Source organism: Phascolarctos cinereus, unplaced genomic scaffold, assembly GCF_003287225.1.
Source record: "Phascolarctos cinereus isolate Bilbo 61053 unplaced genomic scaffold, phaCin_HiC Scaffold_726;HRSCAF=1367, whole genome shotgun sequence".
NCBI lineage: Eukaryota > Metazoa > Chordata > Mammalia > Diprotodontia > Phascolarctidae > Phascolarctos > Phascolarctos cinereus.
The window spans coordinates 201378952-201401980 of NW_027556098.1; the positions used below are offsets into that span (position 1 = coordinate 201378952).

The following is a 23029-nucleotide window of genomic DNA, read 5'->3' on the forward strand; positions in this document are numbered from 1 at the left end:
CCTTACTTTTCATCAGTGCTTTGCTATACCTTTGAAAACTTATTATTTCAGAACTAGAGACATTTTCTCCCCTGGCAATCTCTTTTGGCTTCAATTATCTACTCCATGCAGATGATTTCTAAATCCACATTTCCAGCCCCAATATTTTCCCTGGGCTCCAGTCCTGCATATTGAACTACCTGGTAGACATCACCAGGATGTCCCACTGGATGGAAATATTTCCCAAACTGAACAAATCATCTTCCTTCTCTTCTTTTCTTTTCCTGCTTCAAACTTCTTTACTTACATAATCATCCTTCCAACAAACTACTTTCAAAACTGGATTTAATTTTTGATTGCTTCCCTTCCCCCACTGTACACCCAAACAATTCACTATCAAGTACTATGAGTTTATTTTAAATACAGTTATTGCTATGTTTCTTTTACATCAACCACATTTCCTTATTTTCCCCTCTACCTTCCCCTTCCAGAAATCCATCTCTTATAATAAGAAATGAAAAGTGTAAAAAAAAAACATTAGAAAAAGTAGTCAACATAAAATGCAGGTTGCAACCCATTCATGCCTTTTCTTCCTATGTAAAATTTGTCCATATCTTAAATTTTCCAGAGAAAAGAGTCTTTGATTTATGGGGAATTTTTCTCTGCTTCTTTTACTTTACTTAGATACCACTGCTACACTCCAGCTGCCCTAGTTTCCTTTGCTCTTACTGCACAATCAGTCTACCTCCTTTTCCAGTTATACAAGGCTCAATGTTTTACAATTGTTCTCTCAAACAGATCATTGTTAATCACATACTACAGCCTAACATTCTCTCTGTGTGTCTTGTGTTGATTGCCCTTTGATTTGACTCAATTTTAATGCTTTCAGGATGGTGGCATTCTCTGACTTGCAGTCACATGGAAACACTGGGAAAATGTTTGTCCAATTGGATTTGTTGGGGAAGGAGAATGAATTCATTGAAAATGATTCCTAATTTTTTCCAATTGCTCTCCCCATTCTCTATTCAGGTCTATGTATAGCTTGTATTACTTTTAGCCTTATAGAATAACTATTTATATAAATATCTTTTTTTGTGTTAAAATGTACTAAATTAAAACTCAAACACAAGTCTTCCCTTGTTAATATTTGTATCCTCCATAGCACGTAGCACACAGTTTTGCAAATAAATGTATTTATTTGTGATCATGAAGTGATCACTGATGAATGAATGAATTTTTCCCCCCTTTTTGAAGGCATAAGTATAAGGATTAGATCTTGATTCATTAGTAAAAGAAAACCTAGGATGAGGAAACTCTCCCTAATGCAGGTCAGCACCTCTGAAAAGTACCGTCTTAGAAAGAACTGTCTAGACAATTGAAAGATTATTTTTAAAAATCAGATTTATTAGTTTCAAATAAGTATATACTCTTCAAAGTAGTTATTTATTAACTAATATCAAATAGTAGCTCCATTGGGTCACCTTGTGCTGATAACAATGATTATGATGTTAACTTACATTTACTTTGCATGTTACCACTTAAAGAGTGATTCAAATACATCTCATATGTTCTTTGCAACAATCCACTGAGGCATATTCCTTAAGTTCACTGCCCCCATATTTCTAATAAAGAAACTAAGGCTAAAGAGGTCAAATACTGCATTTGAGATTCACTATTTGGGAAGTGCTTGAACTACATAATCTTTCAGTTCTACCTCCAAAATTCTCTTATCTTTTAAAGATCAAACAGTTAGGAAGTGGCAGAACTGGGAAATGAAGAAGGTTCTTCTGAATTTAAGTTCAAGGATCCTTCTGCTATGCCATGATGGCTCTTGAACAACTTTTATAATTACTACATATTTTAGATTAAATAAATATTACCAATCATGTGAAAAATCTACTTAAAGAACTCCCTAGGTTATTTGTATGTTTGTATACTATTAATTTATTAATGTAGCAGGTAGTCCTCTCTAACTCCCAACACCACTTGGAATATAGACATTTGCCATTACTGGTGAGCTCATGATCTCTGTTGACCAAGTAGCAGCAGTTGTAGGGAACTAGTGATAAAGAAAAAGAGAGAAAGACTATGGAGGGAAACATCCTTTTTGGTATTAAGACTCTGTTCAGTGAAGGTGAGGAAATTAATTAACAGCCTCCCAAAAACTATTTATATCCCAAACAGGCTTGGATATTATCCTCCTTACTGACTGTGTTAGGAGCAATAAATTAATAATTCTGCAATACATGTTACAATTCCTTTAGGATTAGCAATGCCTTTTCTATGTGGGAATAGACTTGTTCATATCTGATTCATGTTTGCATATTGGATACTTTTAAAAATTCCCCACTTTTCCTCCCAAACTAGCCAAAAATACTAAACTAGAACCAAATATGAAATCATCATTGAAGTACCCAGGGAAGAGATGAAGAGAAAATTAATATGAGCATTGAGGATCCTACTTCCCTATCAAGAAATCACCCTCTACATAAATGAACCTGGTACACAACTTCCTGGCTGAATACAATGTAGAAAGAGAAGGGTACCTTGATCCCATCAGAGTCTCCATGATAGCTGCCCTTAGTATTTATGATAGATGTACAAAAATCACATTTTGTTGACAATGTATTAGTGAACTTAAATTCTTAATAACCATTTTTATAGAAAAAATGCCAAATTAACATTTCAAATATACATTAATATTGACTTCTCTACAATGAATAAAACACCTGTGTGTTAAGTAAAAAAAAAATCTAAATTAAAAGTACCTTGTGGTTGTAAAACAAATAAATATATTAAATATTTATCTCCAAAAAGTTATGATTATATTGGAGTGATTAAGTTTCCAATACAACATAGATAACATTGCATTTTAAACTAAGTCAATATGTAACCTGAAATACTGGACTAGATGATCTCTGAGATCCTTACTGCTTCTGGATCCATTTATCCTTTGGTGATATCCAATAGTCAATAAGCATTTATGAAGCACCTATTTATAATCCAGACACTGTGTTAAGCACTGGGAATAATCAATATGAATTCTCTGCCACAGTTATACTACCCCAGCATTTTCCACCTTCACTCTCACTGCATGTCTTTATTTGTGCTGCTTCCCTTACATGGATGCACTAGTACCTTCCTGTCCTACCTATCATTTACGGTCCAGTCTCAATTGCCTTTATGAACCTTTATTTGACTGCTGCTCTGTTGCTTAGGACATAGGAGGTACTCAATAAATAAACAAATATGCATCATGTTTTAAAGATGCAAAGCATTTTACACATTTCCTCATTTGATCCTCACAATAATTCTGCAAGGTAGGTACTTTTATTACCCCTATTTTACATACAGAGGAGCCAACTGAGGGCTACAACAATTAAATGACTTTCCTGAATCATATAGCTAGCAGGTGGGTGAGGTAGGATTTAAATTCAGGTCTTTTTAAACTTCAAATCTACTGATCTATCTATCCATTAGCAGTGCTAGCTGTCTCTATGCTTAACATAGCCAAAAGGCAAGATGTGAAGAGCACATCACACTGACCAAATCCCCATATACCTAATTATTTATAAACACTCTGCTTTCATATCTATATAAGTGACATGAAAATAGGAAAGGTTTTTATATGTACAACATCTGGAACTAGAAGGTGAAAATCAAATTCATGTGGAATGGAATTTTCCTAATATTCACCTTTCTACTGACAACCCTTTTAGGGTTAACATTTCTGTGAGTAATATATTTCATTGGAAAGAAATTTTAATAATACAAAAATGTCTCTTCCCAGCATAAATCCTTCTCCTAACTACTCATGTGCAATGCACTAGATTAAATGTGAGGTAAATGTCATATCACATCAGGCTATATTGATGTTCAAAAATTCCTAGGTATATAAATCCATTTCCCTTGCAGGTCACGTTATCCAAAGTTGACTAAATGGCCCTACTTTGCAAGGGTTTTTAAGGCTATAAAATTGCTGAGTCCAGCAAACTGGGAATTTCACCATGATCACAAGCATGAAGCCATCTGTACAAAAGCAATCTGGCCAGGCTGCAAACTTTAAGATATTTTTTGTGAGTTTCAGCAAAAGCCTACAGAGTACTTCATAAATAATGAATTCAGTTAAAAGGAAAAAAAAGAACATAATTAGCACCCTGTTTATACTATTAATTTTACTGACGGTAGGGGGAACTTACAAAGAGGTGGTAAGTTTTTCCCTTCTTTAGAGCAAGGATGGGGGTTGGGAATGAGTATATGTGCAAGAGGGAAACTGCTGGAATAGAAGAGGGATCTTGTGGGTGGGGAAAGAATAGACAGACTGTGAATTCATGATAAATATATTGGAAGGCCACCAGAAACTAGGGAGAACAAGACTGGGAGAGATGCCACAGGTACTGCGGAGAGTTCAAGTTTATATTCTTGCTCTCTGGGCTAAATGAGCCAGCACTAAAGAAGCATGTATCTTGGAGATGCAGACAATGGGGCTGTTTAACTGGCAGCAGAGAGCTATGCAGTGGCATAGTTAAAAGAAAGATTGAGGTGGGAGAGAATTAGGGTTTGGAGCAAGGGAGCGTTAAAGCCTGGAACCAAGAAACACAGAAGCAGACTCAGATTTTTACCTTTGCTGGTGCTATGAATTATGTGGATTGATTGAGAGGTGAGAATAAGTATGAACATAGGTCAACTTTATACAACTGTCTACTAGTCCCCCCCAAGCTATAGAGGGCAATATTATAAATTGAGAGTTCCTTCTGGGAACTAGGAGCATATTTTACTTTGGGATCGACTGTGGAGAAAGAAGAGGTATGACAAGATCATGAATCTGGGTGCCTCTAAGAATTGTGGTGCCTTTGATGGAAGTTGTGATGTTTAGAGAGGGACTGGGATTTGGAGGGGCAGAATATGAGTTGTTTTGGATATATGAAGCTTGAGATGGCTTGCTACACATATAGGTGATGTTTTGCAGGCAATTGTGTATGCAGGGGAGTTTAGGCAACAGATTAAATAGTTGGCTATTTATATTTGGGGGGTAACAAATGAATTTTTTGAAAGTCTTGTTAGCCTAAGGGCCCTTTTTAGAGGAATAAAACAAGCCAGATGAATTCAAGTGACTAGGGTTTCTCTCAGTATGAGGTACAAACTAGAAAGATTTCATGAGACATCCTCAAAATTGTACTCAGATACTCCTGGGAAGTTCTCAAGCCAAGTGAACTTACATTTATTAAGTGCTTACTATGTGCTAGGTACTGTGGTAAGCACTGGGGATTCAATAGCAAAGAAAAAAAAAGAGAGAGGTTTGTGCTTTCAAAGAGTTTACAGCCAAACAGGGAAGACAGAATGCAAACAACCGTGTATAAAACAAGCCATTTATAGGATAAATTGGAGATGTCAGAGAAAAAGCACTAAGATTCAGGAGGATTGGGAAAGGTTTCTTGAAGAACATAGGACTTTACCAAGATGTGAAGGAAGTCAGGAAAGCCATGAGATAGACATAAGAGAGGAGGAAAATTCCCCCATTACATGTGGGATAGCCAGTGAAAATGCCCAGAATGTTGTGTTTGAGGAACAGCACAGATGCTAGTACATAATAGCAAAAAAGAACATCCTAGGGAAATGAAGAAGAATTTGCTAAGCACCTACCATGTTCCAAGGTTGTAAATGTGCCAGGCAATGTGATAATCATTCTACAAATATTATTTCATTTGATCCTCCCAGCAATCCTATGAGGATGTGCCAATATTATTCTCATTTTGCAGTTGAAGAAACTGAGGCAGACAAAGCTTAAGTGTCTTACCCAGGGTTGGAGATTAAATTTGAACTCATATCTTTCAGATTCCAAGACCAGTGCTTCATTCATTGTGCCACTTAAGCTACCTCTGGCACTAGTAGGCATTTAATAAGATTTATTAAATTGTCACATTGAAATATAAGTTTAGATAGTGGTGAGATGTTGGATTCCATAAGTACATCATATTATAAAGTATAACATATATATATATATATGTATATATATATGCATATATATGTATGTATATAGATAGATCGATATAGATATAGATATATTTCTTTTTATTCTTGCAATAGCCCAAAGAGGTAGAATAGGTTTTTAGCCCTATTTTAAGGATGAGTAAAGTGAGTCTCAGAGAGGTTAATTGATTTGTCTTTGGTCACACAGACAAATGTAGGAGATATTTTGACCCAATGCTCCTGCCACTATATAACACACTAATAACAGGATTGTAGATTTAGAGTTGGAGGAATACATTCATCATCTCTAAACTAAGCCTCTAATTTTACAGAAAAGGAAATGCAGACCCAGAAAGGGGAAGTGACTTTCACAAAGTCATATAGCATTAAACCAATATTTGAACCCAGGTCTCCTGACATCAAATCAAGTAGTTATTATGCTTTACCAACACTGCCACAAAAAAGCCTGGGTTACTCAAAGAAAGGCAAAAGGCAGGCCCTGTCCTTGAGGAGTTGACAATCTACTGAGGGGAAAACATTCAAACAAATCTGTACAAACAAGCTACATACAGGATAAATAGGAAATAATCAATAGAGAGAAGATACCAGAACTAAGAGGAGTTAGGTTAGACTTCTCATGGAAAGTGGGATTTTAGCTGGGACTTGACAGAAACAAGGTAAACCAAGAGGGGAGATGAGGAGGCAAAGCATTCTGGGCATAGTGCGCAGCCAGAGATACTGCCCAGAGGCCATTGTCACTGGATCAGTAATAAGGAAGTGAGGGGGAGCAGGGATATAAGGTGTAAAAAGGGCTGGAAAGGTGTAGAAGGCTAGGCTATGAATGGTTTTGAGGCTTTGAATGCCAAAAAGATGACTTTGGTTTTCATTCTGGAGGTAAAGAGCCACTGTTGTTTATTGAATAGGACGTTGATATGGCAGCTTAAAGGTGGGTGGATGTGAGTGGGGCAAGACTTGTGGCAGGAAGACCAATTAATATGCTATTGCAATAGTCCAGGATTGGAAAGATAAGGGAGATATTGCACTATTGGAGCAGCAGTAACAGAGTAGAGAAGGGGGTACACCTCAGAGATGTTGCAAAGGTGATATCAGCATGACTGGCAAATGGATTGGATATGGAGGGTGAAAGATCGTGAGGAATCTGGGGTGACTTGTAGATTTAGAGCCTGTCAGACTGGGAGGATGATTGTGCTGTCTACAATTACAGGGACATTTGGAAGTGGGTACAGTTTCAGGAGAAAGATAACAAGTTCAGTTTTGGACATGTTTAGTTTAAGATGCCTACTGGATCTAATATGAGATGTCTGAAAGGCAATTGGAAATATAAGACTGGATGTCAGCAGAGAGGATAAGGTTAGATAAGTAGATTTGAAAATCATCAGCATAGAAATGATAATTAAATCTTATCAATTGCCATATTTTTAAAATGTTCCAAATCACCAACAATTAGAAACATGTGAATTAAGCATATCTGAGGTTTCACTTTAAACTCACCAGATTGGCAAGTTCAAAAAATGGAAAATGACAAATTCTGCATTGGCTGTGGGAAAACAGGTATCTTATGTACTTTTGGCAGAGTACTGAACTGGTCCAGTACTTCTGGGAAGCAATTTGGAACTATATCCCAAAAGGAATTAAATGGTACATACCCAATCATACCACTAGCAAGTAAACACCCCAAAGAAATAGAAGAAAATTGTGTTATAAGAAATGATAAGCAGAATGCTCTCAGAAAAACCTGGAAAAACTTACATGAGCTGATGCAAAGTGAAATGTACTATGTATAAGGTAACAGCAATATTGTAAGATGATCAGCTGTGAGTGACTTAGCTATTCTCAGCAATACAGTGATCTAAGGCAACTGAAGGACTTATGATGAAAAAATGTCTTCCATTACCAGAGAAAGAATTGATTGTATCTGAATACAGATTGAAGCGCATGTTTTTTACTTTATTTTTGTTGAGGGTTTTTTTTTGGTCTGTTTTCTGTCAAAACATGGCTATTATGGAAATGTTTTTGCATGATTACACATGCAATATCAAATTGCTTACCTTCTCAATGGGGGTGGAGTGGGGAGGGAGGAAGGCAGAGAATTTGGAACTCAAAGTTTAAAAAGAAAACTAATGTTAAAAAGTGTCTTTATTTGTAGTTAAGGAAAAATAAAATCCTAAATTAAAAAAAAAAGAAATCAAAGAAAAAAGAAAAGAATTCAAAAGTATCAAAATATTGTTAGCAGGTTTTCTTTTTTGGCTGCAAAGACCTGGAAACCCAGGGGGAAGGTACCTATCAATTGAGAAATGGCTAAACTTATTATGGCATATAAATGTACTTGAAGATTGTTGTGCTATAAAATATGAAAGGAATAATTCCAGAGAAACTTAGAAAGATTTATATGAGCTGGTACACAATGAAGTGAGCAGAACCTTGAGAACATGTTATGTAACAATAAAATTATAAAGACAATTTAATGATGATGATGATGATGAAGATGATGATATTTAGTGTTTATATAGTGCTTATATAGTGCCAGGCACTTTGCTAAGTGCTTTACTATTATTATCTCATTTGATCCACATAAAAACCCTGAGAGGAGTCAGGGCAGCTAGGTGGCGAAGTGGATAGAGCACCAGCCCTGGATTCAGGAGGCCTCAGACACATAACACTTACTAGCTATTTACCCTGGGCAAGTCACTTAACCCCCATTGCCCAACCAAAAAAACCCAAAAAAACCAAAAAAACCCTGGGAGGAAAGTGCTGTTAGTATCCTCAATTTAAAGGTTAAAAAAAAACTGAGGCAGAAGTTTAGTGACTTGCTTAGGGTCACAGGCTAGTATGCTCTATCCATTATCTGCTATACCATCAACATGTCCTTAAAGACTCAAGAATTCTGATAAAAAACAATGATTAATCATGATTCCATAGAACTCCTGATGAAACATACTACCTACCTCCTGACAGAAGATGGATTCAGTGTATAGGTTTTACTTCTTCTTCATATGGAGGATGGTTGTTAAGGAAGGGGGATTTTGTTATTATTTTTTTTTAATTAATCAAAAAAAGGAACAGCAAACTTAAGAAAACCTGTTTATTAAGCACTTACTGTGTACTAAGTAGTATGTTAAGTTTTGAGGATCAAAATACAAAAGCAGGGGGCCAGCTAGGTGGCACAGTAGATAGAGCTCCAGCCTTGGAGTCAGGAGGACTGAGTTCAAATCCAGCCTCAGGCACATGACACCAGCTGTGTGACCCTGAGCAAGTCACTTAATCCCAATTGCCTCACCAAAAAAAGCCAAAAAAAAATAAAAAGACAAAATACAAAAGCAAAGACAGTCTCTGTCATCATGGAATTTATAATCTATTGGGAAAATAGCACACTTCGGGGCATTGGTAGAGCCCCAGAAGGGCACTTTGGTTAGAAAGATACAAGTATAGTGAATGGGGATATAGGGAATTAGACAGATACTCCCAATCTAGGAACCAAGACAGAATTGATTTGATCATGGTTCATGGTTCTAGAAATGGAATCTGGGAAAGGGAAATTAAGAGTTAAGAATACAATGGTGAGGGGTTGATGTGATTGTTGTGTAGCAGGTGGTCAAAGAGGAGTGAATGAAGTGAAACAAGTCTGGATCTTCCTCAAATAATGTCCTGGGAGGACAAGTCACCAATCAGAAAGAGTAGGGACCACAGTGGAAGCTTCTTCAGCATGGTCCAGGGAGAGAAAAACTGGTAGGGATTGAACCAGATCTAGTCCACTGACACTGAGTATATGACCCTGGGAAAAATCATTTAATTTCTCAATGCTCAAGACAACTCTCTGACACTTTAAATTTCAGAGAAAGTGTTAACCTGCATTAGGGAATTTCTTCACTGTCTAATTTCCTATAAGAATGAAATCACCTGTCAAGTCTCTGATACTACCTACTCTGTATCTTTGAAAATTAAATATATCAATGTTTAAATTAAGTGAGTAATATAAAATATACATGAAGCTGTTTCTACAAAGAATTACATATTTTGGTTCAAATAATTTAAATACACATTTGTGTATATAAGCTTATAGGTATATATGATATATGTATGTATTTTACTTCTCTACATTGTACACAAAGAGACAAAGGTGAACGAAAGATTTTTATCTGTGGCTTTTTTGTCTGTCACTATTTGAGAGTGATGAAAAAAAAACTTCACAAATTATTCTTTATATTTATAGAACTTTGTTTTGGTAATCATTTCAGTCATAGATTTTGCACAAAATGAATTTAGTTTCTCCTCTCTTCCCCTCCCCTCTTCTGTCTGTGTGAGATGAAAATGGTGTTATCAGTAATGTAAATAGAGAAGTTGGGAGGCAAGATGACAAGCTCAATTTTCAATATATTGAGTTTGACAACCAAATAATCCACAAGGAAATGCCCAGTAGATAGGAGATCTGGTATTAGATTGTTGGTGACAGATCAGACTTCTGCATGAAGGTTTTTCTCATAATTCTCCCAAGAATTAATGGCCTTCCTCTCTAAAATACCTTGTTTAGTATGTATTTTGCCTTTATTCTGTAAATAAATGTGGATGTGATCTCCTTTGATATATAAACTCCTGAAGTAAGGTGGCCTTTTTTTTTTAATCTTAGTGCCTAGAACACAGTTGGTGCTTAATAAATGTTGCTGATTAGGGATGCCCCATTGTCATCCATAATTTTAAGATTCTGCAAACAAATCATCATACACCAACACTCCCTCCACTTTAGTCTTGGCTTTTAAAGTCTTTTAAAACATGAAGTAGTCTTTTAAAGTTGAAGATTTTACCATCAGTGTGGTAGTTGACCTTGATTCTGTGTTTGTCATCTTTGAAGGCATTTGACAATATGGCTGAACACATCATGCTAAAAAGCATGGAAGCAAGCACACAGTTTTGTTTCACTCCATTGGTGACAGGGAAAGTGTGAGAGCATTGTCCAGAACCTGGGCAAGCATGCCATTGTGAAACTGACATGCAATACTGATGGACTTCTCTGGGCAACCAAATTTTGGCATAATTTTCCATAAGCCCTCATGACTGACAGTATCAAAGGCCTCGGTCAGATCTACAAGCATTGTGTATAGATCTCTGTTCTGCTCCTGGCATTTCTCCAGGATTTTTTGGGCAGTAAACACCACATTGACCATTCCTCAGTCTTTTCTGAAGCCACACTGGCTAGTTTATCATCTTCCAGGTGAAGGATCAGTCTATTAAGGAGGACTCTAGCAAGAATCTTGCCAACAGTAACCAAGAGAGAGAGAGAGACCCCCTTGTGAATGTCACAGGACCATCTATTTCCTTTACTTTTATATACCACATTACTAGAAATTACACAAATGACTGTTTCCAACTGAAATGCTTCATTTGCAGAAATAGCTGAACAAAGCTTTAGTGATCATCTGTCTGAGTTTCAGCCTCCTATGATATGAGTTCAAACTAGATGAACTCTGAGTTTTCTTCCAGTTCCAAATCAATGATATCAAGATCTAATCAAACCTTCTCATTCTAGACTGAGTAAAAGAAGTAACAGATAGGAGAAGAGACTAGCTCCTTGTGAGTAAACATAGCAAGTGATTATTTTACCATGTCTATCCCTCAGATTCTTTGTAGTTTACCAGTTCAGAATGGTTTCAGTTGTATGGGATGTCCTTTTCTGTTACCTCAAATATAATTTAAGATCTCCATATTTTTTATGAAAAGGATAGAGTGAAAAAATTTAAAGCACTGTTTTAAAAAAAAGTGTTTTTCAGAAAAATAAAAGAGCTATACTGAAACTCTCAGGAATGATGGAGTGTCCTTTTTAAAAGTCATTGCTTTTAACAGCCACTTGGGATCTGATCTTAGGCTGAGCCAAAAGGAAGTCAGGAGGTCAACACATATGTTTTTCATCACCCTCAGTATCAGAGCACCATCGATTTGATGGATGCATTCATTAATTTCTTATTTCAGCCAGGGACTGACCAGGCATTTTTTGAAACAGCTCTTCCTTAGGCTAATGCCAGAAGGGGAGAAAATGATGCAGAGATTTAATTCAGGGCTCCAAAAAATGTGCAGTGAGCATTTATATATACATACACACATATAGAGGTAGCATTTTAAAATGAAATGTTTATATTTTTTGGGTATTCAGTCTATATATAGAGAAAACATTTATGTTCTTTCTCTTTTGGTATACTACTCTACTAGAAAACCAGTAGAAACTGGAAAACCCATTCATTTCTGAATTTAAAAGAATTTTATTCTGTTTATTTGCTTAATTAGTTGACATGAAAGAGATCAAGTTTTAAAATTTAACACAAAAAAATGGAAAGGTAAAATGTTAACAATACTCAGAAATAATCATTATTTGATACCAGTGACACAAGTTTGTGTAAGCAGTCAAATCATTTTCTTATTGTTTTCCTTTGTTTCCATGTACATCAGAAGCAGCTTCCTGTTTTAAAGGAGTTATTCCTCCTGCTTATTTTCTAGATTAGTAACTTTTTTCTCTGATTGATAATTCAAGGTGCAGAAGCAAGAAGACTGTGGAGTTCTACTTACTTGGGGAGGCATGTTTTATAATTTTTATCTTACATCCCCCAATATTTTAAGAAAAATATTAGCATATTCTTGAGAAATTATATATTTTTTCTCTACTGATGATGGCTAAAGAGCAATAATATTTAAACTATTGTTAGTACCCATTATATTCCATAACATTTGTAATTTGGAACATTACAGTATATTCCATCTTTTTTGGTTGAGCAATCAGCATTTTTCTTTGTAGTGAGATTTTCCATATTATTTTTTAGAAATTCCATGAAAATGTGTGGAATAATTGAGGACAGTATATTTAATAAATTTAAGGTCATACACTTGCCTTTAGTTTTCATGAATTACTTCATGACTTATTCTTTAGATTTAATATTGGGCTAATTACACTAAATTCAGAAAAAAGTAACAGTCATATAGGTTAATTATTCATACTATTATGTTTTAATTTTTTTCAAGATTAACACATATTTCCAATCAAATAAACCCTTTTATACAAAAAATTATATTTGGCAAATTTGGTCATATTAAGCATAATAAATTATGTTCTGGAAATATGGACTCAGTGTTAAAATATGGTCAGTCTCAAAAATTATTTAATTACACCTCTTCATTTTTTCATTTTTCATTTTTCAAGAACTGAAGCCTAAAGAAATGACAAGAATTTCCCAAGGTCAATCAGCTACTGAAATTAGTGCCTGAGTTTAGACTAAAACTTGGCTTTCCAGGCTGCCATAGATTAAATGACTGAATGAGCTAAGACTGGTGGAAAATAAGGACAAATAGTATTTTTAAAACCTTCAGTGAAAAGAATATGAAATAAGTAGTTCTTCTATGTTGGTAGAGATAAACACAATATTAAAAGATAGCAAAGAAAAAGTATCATTTATTAAACACTTTCTGTGTGTAAGGCATTCTGCTCTTTTACTTTCATCTCCTTTGTCAAGAATATTTTCAGAAAGGAAAGATCAGAATTAACAAGATTAGTTGAGGTTTGAAGCTCAAAACAGCTGAGAATATAGTAAGAAAGAACTTAACAGATTTAAGAGAGCTCAGAATTTTTAGACTAGACAAATTACACTACAGGGAACCAAAAGAAAGCATAGATGTAATTGCTGACTCTGTCAATGACCTCTGATGAATTGTGGAGAACAGCAGAAGTGTCAGAAGATTTGATATGAATAAATGCCCCATTTTTCCCACAGAAGATGGTTCCACAAAGTATACACTGGTGAATTTTATTTCAATTCCTGGCAAAATTCTAAAACAGAGTATTCCCAAAATCTTAATAGTCATTCTCTTTTTCTAGGAGACAACATGAGCTAAGTAATAAGAAGTTATGGCAAATTAAATTCATGTTCTTTTCTGTTATTCATTAGACTGCACCTGGAATTACAAAATAAGAAGGGATTAAGATGGACTGTATTAGGGGAAAATAAGTGAAGCTGTGAGTGGTCACAAATGCCCAGCTACTAAAAAAAAAAATCTTTCTTTAAAAAACAAAAAGCTTAGAAGCCTGATGGGATAATGAATAAAATGCTGGACTTGAAATTAAGATGATCAAGATTCAAAACCCACCTTTAACACTTAATTAGCTGTATGGTCAAGGACAAATCACTTGCTTTGATAATATGAAGGATGACAGAAATACAAAATACAAAAATTCTACAATTATAGCACAGATATAATTAAACAATATAATATGGATGAATGCAAACTCCTATATTTGGGTGCAAATATTAACTATACAAGATCAGGATCAGATAGAAATGATGAATTAGTAGCTCATGTACCAAAGATCTGAGGTTTTGGAGTCTAAGTGTGATGTGAGTCAGTAACATGTGGCAATGTAATTGTCCAAAATATAGTTGGGCTATTGGGCTATTGCCTAGATGGCTTAGCTTTGTTCCAGAGGTCACAAAGGATAACTGAGCAGAAGTTACAAACAGGTGTTTTTTTTGGGTTTTTTTTTTTTAGTTTTCTAGGACTAACTTCTTAGAAATTGGCTTTGCATTGTGACAGGAGGCTCTGGAAGTACTTAGGCTAAGGCAGGTGAGTCCTTGTTCCATGCCTTAAGGTAGACTTGTGCATCAGACAGGTAATTTCACTCAATGACCTCACAGCTCTCTTCTGAATTTTAAAATTCAAGTAGTCTTTTCCCTATGTCATGAATCTTCCTTGCATGGTATATGGCTTTACCCACATGGTGAATGGAGAATCTATAAAATAGTTCCCATATTTCTTAACATTATCTACGATCAAATTTATAACTTGGATGCTATTCTTCACTAGCATTATTATGGAGGTCTAAGTGTACTTAAAGCTGAAATATCCATATCTATATTTTTATCTAGATGTAGCCTTCTATATCCATATCTATATCATCTATCTGTAGTCACAGCTATATTCACATTTACTGATATATCATTTGTCTACCTGTATCTACCTCTACCAATATATTGAATATCTACATCTGTCTATCTATCTATCTATCTATCTATCTATCTATCTATCTATCCATCTATCACCTTTCTCACTCTCTCTCTCTCCATAGATCTGCATTTATCTCTCTGTGTGTCTCTGTCTCTGTGTATGTATGTGTATATATACACATGTGTATATGAACCTATGTATATGTGTGTATACATGTATATGCTATTAAAGCTTAAAACTGCACTGAGACTTTTCAGACACTGTGCATTTGTGTATGTGTGTGTGTGTGTAAGGATTATATCGATATAAATAAATATCTATATCTGTCTATATAAATATCTAGATGTAGATGCAGAAGATACAGATATAGGTAAAGATATCTCAGCTTAAGTACGTTAGACTCTTATAATGCTAGTTAAGAATAGAATCCATGTTATAAACTCGATGTTATATGTTATATTTTTAAAAAGTTTGAACTATAGCATATATAGCATAGGTTCACATATCACCATATGTGCAAGGGCATTTCCTGTTCAAAGAAAAGTCATTATATACTCACACACATATATCTCTTTCTGATATATATATATATATATATATATATAATCTTACAAATCTACATATAAATCATTGATTTTTTTTTAAAGAGACAGTATTTGAAAATAAGGGCAGCTAGATGATACCATGGATAGAATGCCAGACTTGGAATCAGGACGACTTGAGTTCAAATCTGGACTCAAACATTTACTATCTTTGTGACCCTGGATAAGTCATTTAACCCAGTTTTCTTCTGTTTCCTTATCTGTAAAATGAGCAGGCAAAAGAAATGGCAAACCACTCTGATATCTTTACCACAAAAACCCCAGAAGAGTTAGACATGATTAAAATGACTTAACAATAACAACTTAAAAAAGTGATTATTTTCTTTACCTATCTGTTACATTTTTTATTATAGTTCTTTCAAATGAATTATGTTATCAATGGTAATATTTTATAAAAGCTGGGAAGTAACCTGCTTCAGTAGTTAGAACACAGAATGAAGTTGGAGTTAATAGGGAAAAAACAAAAACAACTGCTATTTCACATAGAACTTAACCTTTTAGAATAAGCTTTGGTGATTCAAGATAGCATTCAACAGCATGTTCTTTCAAAAGCTCATGGATGTGATAAACAAGCAAAGACTTTTGTTTTAGGCACAAGATTTCCCTTTCTTCAGGAGATGTTATAAATCAGACCTACTTGTGTGGAAACATCGTGTTTTTGATCTGAACTTCCTCTTCTGTTTCTTATGGGAATATAATTATATATATATATATATATATATATATATATATATATATATATACACACACACATATATATATACACACACATATATATATACACACATGCACACACATACAAACACACATATTCTCTTCTACAATACTCACATTGATCCTGGCTATATTAATTACTATACTGGACTAAATATATTCTCAGTTTTACTTAGGCTACTAAAGATCTCTAGGGTAAAATATTTTCTAAATCCTATCTCTTTAGTTATAAAAAGTCATCCCAGAGCATTTTAAAAAATGAACATGAAGTGTTTAAAAATTCAGGCCTCAAATTCTTATGTCATTGAACATCATGTTAAATTAATATATATCTTCTTGGTAAGAACATAAACTGCTTTTCAGCAGGAATGATTTCATTTTTAAATGTCTCCTCAGTGCCCAACATAGTACACAACATATAGTATGTGCTTAATAGTGATTTGTTGATCTATAGATGAACACATCTTTAGCATGTAGGCACTACCAAGTGAAGCATAAGGAAAATTAATAAATGAAACACATTTTCAAATACTATTTGCTTTAGATTTATTACATTTTATGCTAACTCATGCTATGTAGAAAAATAAATTCCTGTTTGTAATAAAAGTAAAAATTGTGAAAGAAAATTTTGATACGTCCCTATTCTCAGTGCCATTTTTGTGAAGTTTAAAAAGCACCTGTTATATTCATTTTCATCTTTTATTCATATTTTAAGTTAATAATATATTCACTTCTTAATAGATACTATAACCAAAATGTAGGAATGAGACCAAGAAAATATAAAAGTGCAAGAGCGTACCATTAGAAACCGCAAAAAAAGGCAATGGAAATAATAGACTTAACCTTTAGCTATGCCTGAGAATGTAATTAATAAAAATGACCTGTTAGAGGTAAGAACTGCCTTAATTTGCCCTCTTCTCCCATTCTCATTCCCTAGGTTTCATGTCTTAGTCCTTCCCTTTTCTCATTCTGTTACCAAATCTAGGAATTAAGCAGCCACTCACTTCCTCCATTGGACGTTAAAGTTAGACCCTGGATAGCTTTTTGTAAGTATCTGTGGCTGCTTTGAAGAGACTCCTTGACTTAAGAATTCTGGCATTATTGTGTTTAAACTTTGAAGATTTGCTGTTCAGTTTTACCTTCAGTTCTTCAAAATTTAAAGACCTCTGTTCTGGAGCTTCATAGCTCAGAATGGAAATCTCTTCAAAGTTACCTCTTAATACTGTTTTCTTCTCAATGTCTGTGCTTAAAATACCTGTGTCATATGCTTTTCCTGGCCTCAATATGGTAACAATAAACAGCATTTCAATACTGAATTGAAGAAATTCCTATGACAAGTTGAATTCTTAAAGTTAATTATGGACTGCACCTAGGTTGGGATTTTATTGGACCATGGATAAGTGAAAAGGATGGGAAGGCACAGTTACATTTCCTATCATGTACAGGGTACCAGAAGGAAGAGCATCAGGATAGGAGGTTTGCAGAAAATTATTTCTTGATAGTAATATAAAACTTGAAGATGTGGAAGTGTATGTGCAAGCCATCATTCTGAAAAAATATATATATATTACTTGAACATTACAGATTTATAAGTTCTGCAGTATAGCCTATTTCTCATGATTTTCAAAATTTAGAAAGAACAACCATAATCTTCCTCTACCTCCATTTTAGCATTTTAAAAAAACATAGAACAATACCATCGTATTTCTTGGATTAAATTAAAATATTTGGCATTAAATAAATATTTTTAAGAAGAATTTAACATTATATTGGGCTAAATAATTTATTTCCATGTATCTAAATAGAAATGCTGTGATTTCAGTGACAGCCTCATGTATATATACACATGGCAATTTAGCATAGTAGAAAGTAGCTAGAAAAAGTCCAAAGATTCAGGTTCTGGACTGGAACAAATTCCTTGCTTTCCTTGTGACTTTGAGTTAATAAGTTATGAAACCTTTTTTCAGACAGCTATGTGTTGCAGTGGATAGAATGGTGGGCCTAGAACCAGGAACACTTATCTTCCTAAGTTCAAATCTGGCATCAGACATCAATTAACTATGTGATGACACTAGGCAAGTCACTTAACCATGTTTGCCTCACTTTCCTTATCTGTAAAAAGAGCTGGAGAAGGAAATGGCAAAACCATTCCAATATCTTTGCCAACAAAACTCCAAATGGGGTCACAAAGAGTTGGATATGACTAAAAAAATGATTGAAGAAGAACTTTTCCTTCCACTTTTTTTGTTTTTTAATGGGTAGAATAACGTCAGCAATCCTTACCTTATATTGTTGTTGTGTAGTTCAAATGAGATAGTTATATGTAAAGCATTTTGAAAATAAATTACCATACAAATCTGAAATTATTAGTTAGTGGTACTATACTAGTGCTTAATTTTTCCATCAGAATAATTCTAAGGTTCAAATTGGGGGCAAGAGAAAATTTGGCTCTTTTCTCCTTTAGTCTACACCACCAATTTCTCAAAGCATCCCTATTTATGAAATGATAATGCTTATTTAATTCTTCATTAAAAGTCAGTTGGTCAATAAGTTGTAATTTTTTAACCATAGAAAATTCATGAAGACCACCTACTCTATCTGTAAGTTGAGAAAAAAATATTCTAATCAAATCAGATGTTTTACAAGTGATAAAGTAAATATTAATAACTATAGTCTTTGATTTGGGAATTTTTTGTTATTGTTCCGTAAAATACTAGGCAGAAAATTGTAAGACACCTAGTTGAGCAATCTGCTCAGCAGTGACCCAGAACCCAGAGGGAGGAGCATGATATGTGAAATGAAGGAAAAAGACACTGAACTCTTCAATTCCTAATGTGTGAGTTATCTTCATCACCAATGGGTCATTGAGGACATGAACAATTTCTATTTTTTCTATGATTTACTTCTTTCAATTTTGGTATTCACTAAGCTGCTTGAAAAGATCACTCTTTGCCTAAAGATGATTTTCTGCTCTTTGTGGCAAATACCAGCTTTTAGAATACTTTCTCTTCATTGTATATGCTAACACAGCTTTACCTGGTTTACTTTTTATAATCAGCATTGCTCAGGCTCTTTTTTTTTCTAGTGTCACTTAAAAAATTGTATTAATCATTGTTTTCTAAAATCGGAGCAGGGTTTCTCAATTACCTGATGAACCTTCCCTTGGGATTTATGCATCTCTTCAATAACAACAAGAACATCTCTACACATTAACAGTAGCTACCAAAAATTAATTAGTGAAAATATTTGGTTGAAATGCTAAATAAATAACACTTGTAATTTCTCAATTATCGAAATTAGCCAAGGACACTTCCCTGTCTTTTTGGGTCTTTAAATTTGGAGTGAATAAATTAGAGGGCAATAAGAACCAGGAAGAAAGGAAATAAATGTTGTTTCTGCTTATCTACGGAAGTGTCATAAAGCTTAATGTAAATATAAGCTAACTTGCCCATAATGAAGGATCACCCTATGGTCCTAATCCCTTGATTATAAAAGGTATGAAATTGAGAATGACCTATTCACATGTTGAAAAAGAAGTATAAGACAAATTTTATACTTTGTTCCTTTAGGACATATGAACAAATGCTGCATCAAACCTGATGAAATATTAATGAGCAGCTAGACATTGGCTAGCTAAGGACTGGCACTGCCCCAGGTGATCTTTTCTAAGCAGGCTTTCACTGGATCAAAATAAGAGCTACTATCTGTCACAATCTGGAATTTATCAATGCGTGTTGGTACATTCTCTTCAACTAATAGTCTTAGAGTGTCATCTAGAGTATGTAGATGTTAGGTGAGTGCTCAAGGTCATTCGACTAGTATCTGTACAAGCCAAGATCTGGGGCCAACTCTATCACTGTGCTACATTGCCTTTTCTGATGATAGATAGAATATGTATTATTGTCCTAATTTTGTACGTAAGGAAACTGAGGCTTTGAAAAGTGAAGTAAATATCCAAAGGTCACAGAACTGGTAAACATCGGAACTGGATTTGAACCCTATGTTCTTCTGACTCCAAAGCTGAGATGGTATACTCTACCATGCTGCCTCATAGTGGGCCCTATTTAGTAGGGGAGTATTCTTGTTTTGGATTGTGTCTTGCAGATATTTTATCATGGCACTAATTTCATTTTTAATAAAAGATAGGAAAGTCAACCAGTTTCCCTCTTTAGCAATGGAACTTGTCCATACCACTACAGTCATTCTCTCCCTAATCTCTTTTGACCTTCTTCTATTTTTAATTCCATGGTGTTTAAAATTTTACTGTCATACTGTAAAATTTTGGTCTCATCAGAAGTCAAGTTCACATTCATCCGACTAAAGAGTATAAAGTTAAGCAGATTAGTTGTCTATACCCAGTATAACATAAGCAACAAAAGTAATCATGGAGGTTTAGTAGCATTCATTTTTTAAACTTTTCTTTAGAGATTGGAATGTGCCTTATTTTTTGTATTGATTTTAATTAATGAAAATTATAGCTATTAGGATACTAGTCATTCATACATTAACATGTAAAACAATCATATTTTTTTAAAGTTCAACTTACACAAATGTTTTCACATAAGGTTACTTTATGAGTCCTTTTCTTAGTCGGCAGGTTAAATCATCTGGGATTTATTCTTGCCAATGACTATAGCAAAATATCTCTGGGCACATACAAAGAGTACTGGCTTTACAGTGAAAATAAATAGATGCTGGGTTTATCATTTATTAACTCTGACTAAATCACTTCCCATCATTGGGTATTTGGTTCTCAATTTCCACATCTGTGGCAACTAATGTCTTACTTCTATGGTTTAATGATAGCACTTTTGCCCCAGAGAAGTAGGGAAGACAATAAAACAAGTCCTTGGACATTTTTATAAATAACAGCATGATTCCATTTTAAATAGACTAGTGGCGGTTATCAGAATGCAGGAAACTACTTAGGTTCAGGTAATTTGACTATTTCCGAGCTGGAAGAAGCACTTGAATGTGACTTAGTAATTCTTTACCATAACAACTATGTTGCAGTTGTCATTGATGCCTTCCATTAGTCAGAGTGGCAGATTTGAAAAATATCAAATAGTGTGTCAGCATCTGTCTCAGAAAGGCTACAATAAATCCTCCAAATTATCAATAATACAAGAAATGCAAATTAAAGAAAGTATTTACCTGAAGTTTTACTTCAGAACTGTAAGACTGGCAAAAATTGGAAAAATTCAATTGCTAGAGTAGCTATGGGAAACCAGGCACATTAATGTCCTGTGAACTGGTCTAGCCATTCTGAACTGAAAGATTTTAGAACTGCGATCAGTGCAAAGACCAACCATAATTCCAGAGGGCTGTTGATAAAATTGGATACCACCCACCCAGAAAGAAAGCCAAATAAGCAGGATTGTTGATCTTGTTAAAAGAAAAACAAGGTGGTCATAAGAGATCTGCAGTTTAATGAATAAGCACCTCCCTTCTAGCATGTACATGCAATGCCCATTCTATTTTCTGTTTAACAAAGGAATTAAAATAAAATTTTAATAATAAAATAAAAATTAATTCATCTCACACTGTTGGTTTATCTATGAAAATACTAAGACAGAGAGACCACATGATTTCCTAAGGGCTCATGATGAATTCATGTCTATAAAACCACAATAATTATTAGATAACATTCCAACTACTGCATGAAAGGCTTCCTTTATGCCAGGTGTACAGAAATCGTTATAAAGTGAACAACTAATAATTACAGTGAATTTGGAATATAAAAATGCATTTCTTGGCCTCAGTTATCTAAACTGACCATCTGCACAACCCTAATTCATCCAACAATTGCTTAATTCTGAATAGAGAGGACTATACATGGATCCTACAATTATAATGTGAATTTGGGACCACCAAATTGGGATTTGATCTAAATTATAAAAGAAAGATTACTTGTTCTAAAAATACTGAGAGAGAGAGAGAGAGAGAGAGAGAGAGAGAGAGAGAGACAGACAGACAGACAGACAGAGAGGGACAGACAGACAGAGAGAGAGAGACAGAGAGAGAGAGAGAGGGACAGAGACAGAGACAGGGACAGAGAGAGACAGAGACAGAGAGAGAGACAGGTAGACATAGAGAGAGAGCTAGAGGCGATAAGGAGGCTGTGTGGAGAGTAGGAAGAGGAGAAACTCAATGCTAGCCATATTACCTGGGAACAACTATTTGGAATTGCTCCAGCACTGCTCCAGATTTCATAGACATAATAAGAATTGGCCTTTGGATGAAAAACAAAATTTAATCCTTTCAAAATCAACAGTTTTATGCAAATAAAATTTAAGCTGTAAAATGCCAGAGATAATTTAGTTCCCTGCAGTTCTCTGAAGAGGTATAAATTGTTCTTTAAAGCCCTAAACAGCGATGAGAAAAGTCTACTAGATTATAAAGTCTCTTGGAAATTTTAAATTTATATCTGAGTTACATAAAACATGAATACAACTGCTTTGAAGTTCTTGTCCATCTGGATATTTCTTGATGTGACAGTTCTACTCCACCAAACAATGTCCCTAGCTCTAATGTAAGTTAAATTCACTTTGAAATACTACTTCCTTTTTTGAAATGACTGAAACATATGTGCTTGTGAGCAATGGTATTCTGTGAGGATACAAATTTATGCCGAAATGCTTTTTTCTTTTTTTTCCCAGACTCCCTCAAATTCTGTAAAAGAAACATTTGTTAACATTTTAGACTTGAACTTGCTTATTTTATTTTGGTCCAGACTGATGATTTCATTGGTTGGTAAAGCTCTCTCT

At 34.5% G+C, this 23029-nt stretch overlaps 1 protein-coding gene across 1 annotated transcript in view; it reads right to left on the minus strand.

Annotated features, from left to right (window-relative positions):
* ZNF804A (zinc finger protein 804A) overlaps nt 1-23029 on the minus strand; it is a 400085-nt gene that overhangs the window by 38404 nt on the left and 338652 nt on the right.